The sequence below is a fragment of the Drosophila hydei genome, unplaced genomic scaffold (genome assembly GCF_003285905.1).
Source record: "Drosophila hydei strain 15085-1641.00,03,60 unplaced genomic scaffold, DhydRS2 tig00000001-arrow-pilon, whole genome shotgun sequence".
NCBI classification, from domain to species: Eukaryota; Metazoa; Arthropoda; class Insecta; order Diptera; family Drosophilidae; genus Drosophila; species Drosophila hydei.
Window position 1 is genome coordinate 12,253,747 of NW_022045643.1, and position 12,247 is coordinate 12,265,993.

The window sequence follows — 12,247 nt, forward strand, 5'->3', positions numbered from 1 at the left end:
TGTATACATTTGATTTGGCAAAATTTAAACCTCGTCATCATAAATCTGCGCAATTCAGTCGGAAAAGTGCTCTTCAGCCAGTCGGTTTAATTCGAGTCTGCTGCTCTGCTCTGACTGCTGATAAAAACTAACAATTATGCTATTCAACAAAATTGAACTGTTTAGGGCTGCTAGACTGAAGTCAAATGATTCTTAACAGTTCTTTTTTATAAGCCCTTTTCACATAATTTAAAAAAAATTATACTAGGCAAATATATTATTTATATAAATTTACTATTTATTAGTATTAAGTCCCCAGATTTAATTGAAAAATATTTCATATGCAAAACCCTTTTCTTTGTTGTGCAGTGTTATTGCTTATGTTAGTAAGCCAGTCAAGCTATAATCATGCTCGACTTTTCGATAAGAAGCTCTATGTGGTCTACCTATTGTTGCATAGCTAGGCAACTCATCTGGGATTGCCAGAGCTTTAAACAGGCTCACATAATTGCAACTGTCAGTCCATGCAAAGGTTTTGAAGCTGGAAAACGTGCCAAGTCTCTAAATCAACACAGCAGCCACAGAAGCAAACACATTCCGGCAGTTATGTGCTCTTATAAACGATATGCACATTCACGTTTATTAATTACGAATTCCTGTGCTCTGCGAATTATACGTTACAATATGTATAAACACGCAAGTGCAAAGTATTTGATTTAAATTAGTTTGAACATGAACAACAAAGCGCATTAAATTGGATTTTATTAGTGCTTGCTAAGTTAATGCGACTAAACTAATCTCTTCTTTACAGCAATTAAAGTCATTTCACATATTTGTTTAAAAAATTATTGCCTACTCGTAGGCACTTATTGATCTGACCACATAATTTATATTAGTTGATTAGACTGTGCATAAACTTTGTAATATTGTCTCAGTAATATATCTAGTCAGTAATATATTAGTCTACTTGACCATTGAATACATTTATATATATATATATATATATATATATAAATATATCTATTTCAATGGTTGCCAATGGCATCGACACTAACTTGCAAAGCCGAAGTTGCCACAAGGACAGCCATTACAAATGCATACAACTCTGAAATCAAATTGGCCCTCAAAGTGATGCAACATGTCCTCTGCTCGCCTCCACCTGCACCAATTGACATTTACCCCAAAATTGTTGGCAGTGTGGTAAACCAAGCGACATCATTTTCAACCCGAGCAAGCCAAACCGAGTGCAATTTGGAAATTTGCAAAATTGTCCGTTCCCTTGTCACAGGGCATTGCAAATCACTGCTCCAGCCGAGAGTTGTTGTCTTTGCTTCCTTACGTGGCACACACACACACCCACACACCTTCGACCGACACACACGCAAAATTACACAGACGCAAGCGATAGGCCAAGCCTGAAGGAGCCTGTCTTACCATTGTGCACGCCTTCTATTTACATAGCAAACATCAGTCAATTACGGGATTATCTTAAATGATTGCTCATCATGGTCAAAAGTATATGTATTGCAGCAAGACCAAACTCAAATATGATCGTATTCGAGCAAACGTAATAACTAATGTAGTTTCTAATTATAACTTGGGCAAGCGTTCAACAAGCCTCTGTCCATTGTTTATCCTTATATATTCAATCTGAAATATTTATTATATATAGCTTGGTGCTTGTATTGCGCATTTAATGCTTGCATGCAATCAGCTTCCATAAACCGGGGACCAGCACCGGCCCCGAGTTGCCTACGAGTGCTATGTGGCACCCAAATGAGCAGCCAGAACATAATTCAAGGCGTTTCAGGATCTGCATTTGAACGGTTGGCCTGCCAGCAACATGAAACTGATTTACTCTTGCTGCTGGCCTTTCTGGCACGAGCATTGCCGATGGAATATGGTTGGCAGACGTATTTGTAATTAAACGCTTCTGTGCACCCGAGGTGTAGTGGTGCTAAGACCCCATTAATTAGGTATTTGTATTGGACGGCCTACTGGACCTGTTCTCAAGAGATTCAGCAGAAACAACGAAAGTTAAGTGCCTGAAAGAGAGTGCAAAGTCCACCATTAAAACTGCTCAATACTCTGTAATCTTTTAACTAAATTTATTGCGTTTACCAATGTCTTTCAAGGAGTCGAGCAGCTTATTACATAAATTGTATTTTATTGGTTAAATTTTTAGAAAGTCACTGAGGCATGGAGAAACTTAAATAATAAATTAAGGATTTTATAAAGTGACTTCTAGGCAGACATAAAGTAAAAACTTTATCTGATATACTTTTTCCATGCTTGTCAATAAATGTATCAGTATATAGGTAATCAAATGAATAGTATTATGATCCTTATATATTGAGATGTTCATCTGTAAGGTATATAACTTTGTGCACTTACTAAACAATGCTAAGCAAAGGGATCAGATTCAGATTGTCGTCTGATTCAAATGCTTTTAGATTTTACATCTAAGTCTAAGAATTTGCCTTTCCGATGTCTCCACTAAAAGAACAAAATCATTGTTGCAGGTTAAATGTTACACAAAAGTACAATTGAGTCTGACTCAGACTTCAGAATTTCAAGGAATTCTTTGCTATGTTGCCAGCAAAATTGTTGTGAGCAATCAAAAAAGAATCCAATAAGAGCCACAGTTTCGTTTTACTCGTACTCCCTTATTGATTTTATAAAATGTTCGTCTTGCTCTTGCTGTCCATCCGTCTTTTTAACGCAAGCAGCAAGAGGAATATTTGGAATAAAGATACTCTTGTTTATAAACGTATTTCACAGTCGGTTGGTTTCGAATGAAATTTTGCTACTTCTTTTTTTGTTAAATATTTCACAAAGTCAAAGAAAAACGACTTTAGTTTCAGCATTTATAATGGTTCTACGAATGTTAATTACACGCATTTGCCTCACCTACATCACTGAAAAATGGAAACATTGAATATTTTATAAACAATCAGCTCATCATATCATACACATATGAGCAGGACTAAAAACTTAACATAAACTACGATTTAAATGCTAGGCAATGCTTAAACTCACAAAATATACACATAATTTCCTGAGCTGTCAGAACTGCACTATGGGCAACAGCAATTGACAGCTGTTGGGCATGTTGATGTGAGAGGACTTTCAGGACTCAGCTGCCATTAGCAGCGCTATTTAACACTTGTCCACGTCACTCCCAACGAAACATCCTGATAGATACTGTATGCGTGTGTAAGCCTGGATCTAATTTCCATGTTGTCAGGCTCGCAAGTGCTGTGCAGTGGCCTTAATCGACATCCCGGCGTGTTTCAGTTAATTTACGTGAAATAGTCGTCTTTAAGAGAAGCGCACATTCAGCTGAAATGCATTCACACTTAACTTACTGTAGCATTGTTTGCTTGCGTTTTTGGGGGCGGAGTTGCGCCTGAACGACAATCAACAAGTTTTTGTTGTTACGACTGCTGCCAGTTGCACTTGCAAAATGCATTTGCTGTTGAGTACACCAAGCTTCCACAGCGCAGCGGAAGATTGTGAAAGGTGGGAAGGCAGGAGACAAGCACAAGCAGCAGCAGCAGCTCGCACGATTTTCCTGCGTCATAAAAGGCAACAGCCCCAAAGGAGAAACTTGGAAAGGTACGCAAGGTACGATGCGCTACAGCGACATCATCGACATGTAAGGAAAAGGATATGCATGTAGCCGTCCGTCTTGCTGTCGGATTGTCCATCTGCCAGGTTGTTATCTTCTGCAATATGACAATCTAGCCGATGGCGCTTGTTGAAAGACTGAAACGCGTGCAGCGGCAGCAGGAAAACGGCATCAGCAGCAATCATAAAAGTTACAAACTCTATGGACTCCTTCCCAGCACAAACTATATATGTAACCACGTATAACTGGGTGCGTGTGTGTGATGTGTATAATGGCATATTCGAGTTAAGCGAAATAACATTTGCACTGCTCCCGAAGGCAGACCCTGAGCAAGGAGAACTTGCCTCTCAGACCTTGGCAAATATGCGTAAGGAAAATATTAAAGATGAATTACACGTGTGTGCGACTGCATCTCGGAAAACACGTGCCTCACAAGGTGCGAAAGCCAATATAAATGCTTCAAGTCGGAGCCACCTGCCGAAGCCCACCTTCCATACTAATATCCATGTGTGAGTGAGTCATCATGTTGCGAATATTTTCAATTAATTAAATTCTAGATTAAACACGAATTCCAATTTCTCTAAGAGTATTTAAAAAAAGAAATGTATGAAATGTATGTATGTATGAAGAAGCTTTGTTCATCAGCCGATTAAATATAAAAGAAATATTTCCAAAGTAATTGAAAAATATCGTTGCAAAGAATTTAAAAAGTAATTATCAATTATTAAAAAATATTATTAAATTATTATTAATACCAAGCTTTTCGAAAAACAATTTAATTTATCTTCTTATATAAAACTATCTATAGATATCAGCATTTTTTGCGGATTAGGAAGAAAAACTATTCTTTGAAGCTAGATTAAAATGTTGTTTGACGCCACCAGGAAGATATTTGCTTGAGCTTGTTCCTTTGAATAGCTTAACTAAAATGAGGTGCTAATGTAGGAATATGAGCGTTTATGTTAATGTATAAGTAAAATATAAGTATGTATGTTATTTATTTACATTTCACAGACCAATTATTAATTAACATAAATCTGTTAAATGCTATGTATCTGTTTATACTTACCAGCTATCTGATGAAGCAGAGAATAAGATGTAAATCATTAACAGCATTCTGTTAAAAGCTGAATATCCGTGCATACTTAACAGCTGCGCTTCCATACTGTTAATGCTTAACAGTCGTATTTGACATACCCATGAGCTGTGTATACTTAACAGTGTTATATGTAATATGCTTCTGGCAATGCATAACAGGTTTTTGTTAGATTTATATCAATTATTTGTATTAGCAAACTTCACTAGTTAAATATGTCCCTGAATGTTTTCAGCCATTATGGATTACATTTTAATGTTATCAATATTTTAAAGATTTTTAGTTTGATAGTGTTTGTGAATATCATTTCAAAACATTTCAAGTCCAAATAGATGCGGCGGAGATGAGTGCTTTAAGTCAAAAACTCATTCGCATGAAAGCCGCTTAATTTGTTTTTTCTTTCCTAGTCGAAAAGCGCAGTGCAGAGCCAACGCGCGCACTCGCGACACATCCGCCGGAAACGCACACAGACAGAGCAGCGTGGCGGCTTCTTCATTTACTGTTCATGCATGACCACTTCAACATTTTCGCTCCTCATTCGCTTCCAGTTGCCGTTGCCGTTGCCGTTGCTTACACTTCCGGTTTGTTTTATGCTTCGCTGTGGCAACTCGAGTCGACTTGAGGGCCTCTGGATGCCTTTAAAAAACATTTTCAATTCGATTTTTTGCCAATTGCTCCCTCTCTTTGTCTCACTCACTCGCCCTTTGCGCAAATGAAGGATATGCGTACGTGCTGACATCGTTGCTCATACGCTCCATTGTACGGACCATTCTTCTTCGTCTTGTTCCTACTGGTTGTAGCAAAATGAATATTTTGTAAACTCCACTGTTCCCAGGACGAAATTTATTTTCCGCTTTTGCATATTTTGAGGGTAATTTGGGTAAAAGCATTTGGACACTTTTATATAGTTCCCCACACTCTTAACACCCTAGAAAAATGATATTATCAAAAAGTTAAATACAAAGAGAAAAAATGTCGTCGTATTGATCCAATTGACATATTTTGATCATAAGTTTTGTTTATATTCAGTTTGTATTCTCATTGATAATCTTCCTAAAGCCAACCAACGAGCCATCGTAAATGTAACAATGTTTTCCTAGGGTATTTATTGAAGCTTCGGAATACAACACAATGTAGGCAAGTTCCCTTTGTTCGGTGTTCGCTGTTCGTTGTTCGTTGTTCTCAGTGCCAAATCGTTCACATAAAATATTCATACGTTTCCTCGGTGGTTTTTGACTCTCAAGTGTTTGCAATTCAATTACAATTCAATTGATTTTCGTCTGCGGGCCCAATCTGGCAGACCGATTTTTCTGTCCTGGCCTGGTTTCTGCACGGCGGGTGTTGGCTACAATTTATGAGTTTAGAGAGACACGTACTTCAATCCAGATAACAGAGTAAAAACTGGAGCTGTACAGAACGGAGGCGCTCAACATATTCTCGCCGTCTTATTGGAAATGTATCTAAGATTCGTATTCATTCTAAGTCCGTACAATTATTTTCAGAGGGAAGTCTTAAATTAATCATTCTTTTTTAAAGTCTCACAATACAAACAGAAATAAATTTAAGTTACATACACAAGCCCAATTTTCAATATTGAAACAAATGATTAGCAATTATTGGTAAAGAATATTGTGATATTCTTACTTACCTTTCTTACCTTTCTGTCCGCTACTATATAAATTTATTATAGTGAATTTATATTATAGTATATATATTATAGTCTACTCCCATTTGTTTTGATTTAGTTAACTATTGAATATATGCAATGATTTAACCGAGCTCAAGCTCGACAGGACAGAGGAATGCCGCATCGAATGGCCCACAAATTACAATTAATAGAAATTTGTTGAGCGTCAACTTAAGCTGGATCTCAGGAGACTGCGCACATTTATGGGCTACGCACTTAATTTTTGTTTGCTCCATTTGTGTTCATCTTAATTATGGGGCAAACTTAGGTAAGTCATGGAAGTCATAGAAACAGAAACGCAGACAAAGAGAAATCAATTAAATTTTTGCAAATGACAGCACAATGGGCTGGCAACACAGGTACACTCAGGTGAAACTGGCAGCAGAGCTGTGTATAGGTAACAAATACTTGTCGAGCAATTTATTGAAGGCTATGTGTGTTCCTGAAACACGCCCCTGGGACTCATTTAGCTGCGGAGTGGCCCCATAACAACCCCACCCAACAGACACGAACTCAGAAATTACGCCTCGAGCCACGAAAGATTTGCGCATTTGCCCATTTGGCCATTTGCACTGCTCTTCACTTGTACATATATTTCATTTATAATGGTCTGGCTGCATCTGACGTAACAATTGTGCTGCGTTCTACATTGGATTAGTATTCTAGAATTTATATTTATAATACAAATTTGATGTCATTTATATTATATTATATTTATATCATATATATTAATAATATTAATAATATATATATATATATATATATATATATATATATATATATATATATATATATATAATATATATTTAATAATATATATATATATTTAATTTACAAATGTAATTCAATAACAGTATCCAAAAAAGACTTTGTGTATTGAGACTGATTATTTATTAAAGCTTTACTACTCTCAACTTTACTAAAAATAGACTCTAGTATTCCCTCAGTACTAACTATTTATTTATTTGGCTGAAATACAATTTCATAGCATGCATAAATAATCAATTAACTTGCAATGTCAATTCGGAATTTACAGAAAATATATTTTTTGTTTATATAAATAAAGCAAGAGAGAGAGCTTACTTTTGTCGAACACTGTTATTGTAATAAATAAATATTCAAATATGAAATAAGCTACCCAAGGTCATATGTATATATATATATATATATATATATATATATATATATATATATATATATATATATATATATATATATATATATATATATATATATATATATATATATACATATATAGCTAGGTACTTGACCATAATAAATATTTGATTATTTTGAAAGGTTCTAAACTGCTTTAAATTTATTTTTTCGCTTTTCGTTAGTATTGGCTGAGTCTATAATAAATATTTGTTCATATTTGATACTCATAATTCTGTGATAACATTCACGGTCGTTTAAACGTCATATAATTTGCAGCCAAAATTAAATAAGACTGCATTACCTACTATCATTTACCATTATTTAAGAGCTCTAGCTTCAAAACTGTAGCAGATTTCTAGATTTCCCACGCCCCCAATATCTACAATATCTACTATAAAATGGCGATATTTTCAACACGAGTATATATTTCAAATTTCACAACTTCATTCTAGGTAAGCGTTTCTATTATGCCTAACAGAGTATTTGAGTATATAATATTTCATTGATTCATTCATGCGAACAGAGAGACAGGCGGAGAGCATTATATGCTTTTCACTTCATGAACAAGTATAAAAATATAAAAGCAAAGTAGACGAAGTCAATAGCTGGCTACAGAGGATGTCCGCTGACGGATCAAGGTGCTGCTTCCCATAACAATAAACTCCCACAGACCAGGACAGATTATATGTCAGTGTCAATGGGCAAGGATGTCATAAGCCTTCGTTTGTCAATGTCCTGCATATCATAAAATACGCCCACCATTCACTTAAGTGTTACCAACAATTTATTTTGTTGTTGCCTCATCTTTCTGTTGAGCCTTAAAAATAGTTTCACATATTTTTTATCAAACTTTCACAAAAGCCACTCATATCGACCACAAAACTCTGTCTTATGTGCTGCTGCTTCCTTGACGCGCAGACTCTTTTGTTCACTTCGTAACTTTTAAGGGTAAAGGTGCATGAAAGCTTTGTTGCCCGAATATTAAGCATTTTCGCTTAGTGAAGTTGTAAAGAAACTAAAATAACTATAATTTCTGCCATTTTTATTGTAAATTTCAAGAGTCAATCGAACACAAATTTTCTTCGAATAGCATAACAAGAGTATGAGTTTTCGCTGAAGATTGAAATATATATAGAAATAAAAATAGATTTCTTTGGCAATAAACAAGAATAATACTATTTCATTAATTTTCGATACTTGTCTGATTTATTATTAAGTTAACGTTATTAAATTCAAATATTATTACTTAATATAAATTTAACTTTTGTTTTACGGATTCTGCTATACAATTTTGATGCATCAAAAAATTAAAAATAAATGAGAACACAGAAAATTATTGAATGGTAACATTTTATTTAACTTGATGATTAAAAATAGGAAATAATACTAATTGACACAAGCAATCGACGTCTTAACATTTAAAGCAGTTCCTAAAACTAAATTGCGCAAATACTTTATATATTCATATGTATACTTATGTACAAGTTAACACAATTGATCAGCAGAACGTAAATATTGAAGCTGACCATGCATTCTCAGCATAAATGCTTACGACACCAGCTGTCTCAAGCGGACATTGCACAACAGCGGAAGCGTCCACGCGCAACAATGTTGCTGACCAGCGACCTAGTACTGTATGCAATGCCAGCGTTTTCAGGGCTTAGGGCTAGCTTCTATTATAAGAACGATTGTCAAATAGAGTTAGTTGATTTTTGGAAATAAAGAACGTCGGTCATCGCCACGGAATTCACAAAGTCTTCTCATTTTTCGAATAAGTGTTAACGCCGATACTCCGTACGCGCTTAACATAATTTCGAAATCTTAAAATAAATAACTGGCGCCCAACGAAATCGGAAAAAAAAAACCCGAACTCAATTAAACAAATATTCAAAAAATAATTTGTGAAAAAAACCCGAACTCAGTTAAACAAATATTCAAGAAATAATTTGTGAAAAAAAAAAAAAACCCGAACTCTATTAAGAAAATTTCCAACAAATAATTTGAAAAAAACCCGAACTCAATCAAACAATTATTAAAAAAAAATTTGTGAAAAAAAAAAAAACCCGAACTCAGTTAAACAAATATTCAACAAATAATTTGTGAAAAAAAACATTATAAATTACAACTAATACGCAACAAAAAAAGTTCACCGAGGGATTCATCAAACCATCAGCTCTACGAAAATAATATAAGAACATGTAAGTAGGGTGTTCAAAAAAAAAAAAAAGAATAATAATAAATAAAAATTGTAAAAATACAATTCCAACTGTTCAACTAAATTTTAATTGTATAAAAAACACTACACATATCTTATTTGCATGTTATGAGTGATAGTGAGATACAAGATTTAGTAAAAAAATTTCAAAGTATAGATACAGGTGAAAAAATAAAAATGTCTTTATCTAACGAACAGTTAAGAGCGATTGTAGAAGGCGCAGTTACAAGCGCATTAAGAACCCAAAAAGAAAACTTTGATCAGAAATTACGCGACATAGAACAACGTATTGGTTCTGTACAAGTTAGCACTCCTGAAGTAGAAACATTTAGAGAGGCCGAGATCAGGGCAAGCGTCATTTGCAATGAAACCCTTGACATAATGAAATCCCTTCCAGAATTTGAAGGAAAAAATGAGACTTATGTATCATGGAGGAAAGCTGCGCATACCGCATACAAAGTATATGAAAAATATGATGGTAGCTCGAAACATTATCAAGCTTTAGGAATATTAAGAAACAAAATTAAAAACGCCGCCGATATGGTACTCTCTTCGTTTGACACTCCTCTGAATTTTAGGGCCATTATAAATCGGTTAGATTTCACGTACGCAGACAAAAGACCGATATACCTAATTGAACAAGAGCTGTCAACACTCCGTCAAGGAAATCTGACACTACTACAGTACTATGACGAAGTGGAGAAGAAACTGACTTTACTCATAAATAAGACAATCATGACCTATGACGCCAACGTTGCCTCTTCGTTAAATGAGAAATACAGGGCAGACGCTCTACGAGTATTCATCTCAGGTACCAGGAAAACTTTAAGTGATGTCCTATTCTCAGCTAGACCAACTGACCTTCCGTCTGCACTGGCATTAGCCCAAGAAGTCGAGTCTAATCATGACCGGTATATGTTTGCCACGAATTTTGCACGTAGTTTAGAAGAAAAGGCTCAGAGAACAGTACAAAAACAACAAGGCAGAGATAGGAACCTAACTCAAGACCCAAAATACAACCAGCCAGGGAAAAGCCCATATTATAAGAAACAAGAATTCTCACCACGACGAGAACAAGTTGAACCAATGGACGTTGATACATCCGCTCGCTTCGGACAGACGACCCAATACCAGCAAAACACGGCTCCCTCAAAGCAAACTCAGTGGTCGACTCAACAACAAAACACAAAATATGAAAGTTACAATAATCAGGGACAAGCAAACAAGAGACCAAATAATAGTAGTGCACGACTCACAGGACTGAAGCAGCAAAGAGTTAACTATTTAGAAGCAAGAGATTCAGAATATGAACAGGACGGTAATAAATATCGGACCATCGCAGAAAATGAGGCAGAAGACATTGAAGACGAATCCGACGAATATGACCAGGTCCATTTTTTAGACCTGGCTCCCTGCTACCGTTCATAGAAAGATCAGTGGCAGGAAGGACAATAAGATTACTTATAGATACAGGGGCCTCTAAAAACTATGTTAAACCATTAAAAGAATTAAAACATATTAAGCCAGTAGAAAAACCCTTTCGAGTAAAATCAATTCATGGCTATAACGATATTGACAGGAAGTGTACAATGCATCTTTTTAACACAAATACAACATTTTTCTTACTACCAAACCTTACGAAATTTGACGGTATAATTGGACTTGATTTACTAAACCAAAACAACGTTATATTAGATTTCAAAAACAAGAAGTTAATAACAAACTGCACTTCCGAGACTATTAAATTTCTAAAATGCCCAACCGTAAATTTTACGGATGTCAAAGAAATAGAAACCCCTCAAGCCATAACGACAAACTTTCAAACAATGCTCAAGAAACGAACAGGAGTCTTTGCGGAACCAAATGAGGCACTCCCGTATAATACCAACATCATTGCCACCATTAGAACAGAAAATGAGGATCCCATATATTCCAAACTATACCCATACCCAATGGGCGTATCGGAATTCGTAAACGCAGAAACTCAAGACCTGTTAAAAAACGGTATAATACGTCCATCTCGTTCACCGTACAATAACCCCGTTTGGGTTGTAGATAAAAAAGGTACTGATGAACAGGGAAGGAAAAAGAAGCGTTTAGTCATAGACTTCAGAAAACTTAACCAAAAAACAATAGACGACAAATATCCAATCCCCAATATTGCCTCTATCTTATCCAACTTAGGAACAGCAAAGTATTTTACAACCCTAGATCTGAAATCCGGATTTCACCAGATCTTACTTGCTGAAAAGGACAGAGAAAAGACAGCCTTTTCTATAGGAAGTGGAAAGTATGAGTTTTGCAGGCTCCCTTTTGGCTTGAAAAATGCACCCAGTATTTTTCAAAGAGCCATTGACGATGTGCTCAGAGAGCAAATCGGAAAATCTTGTTATGTTTACGTCGACGACGTAATAATTTTTTCTGAAAACATGGAAAACCACGTCAAACATATCGCCTGGGTCTTAGATAAGCTATACGAGG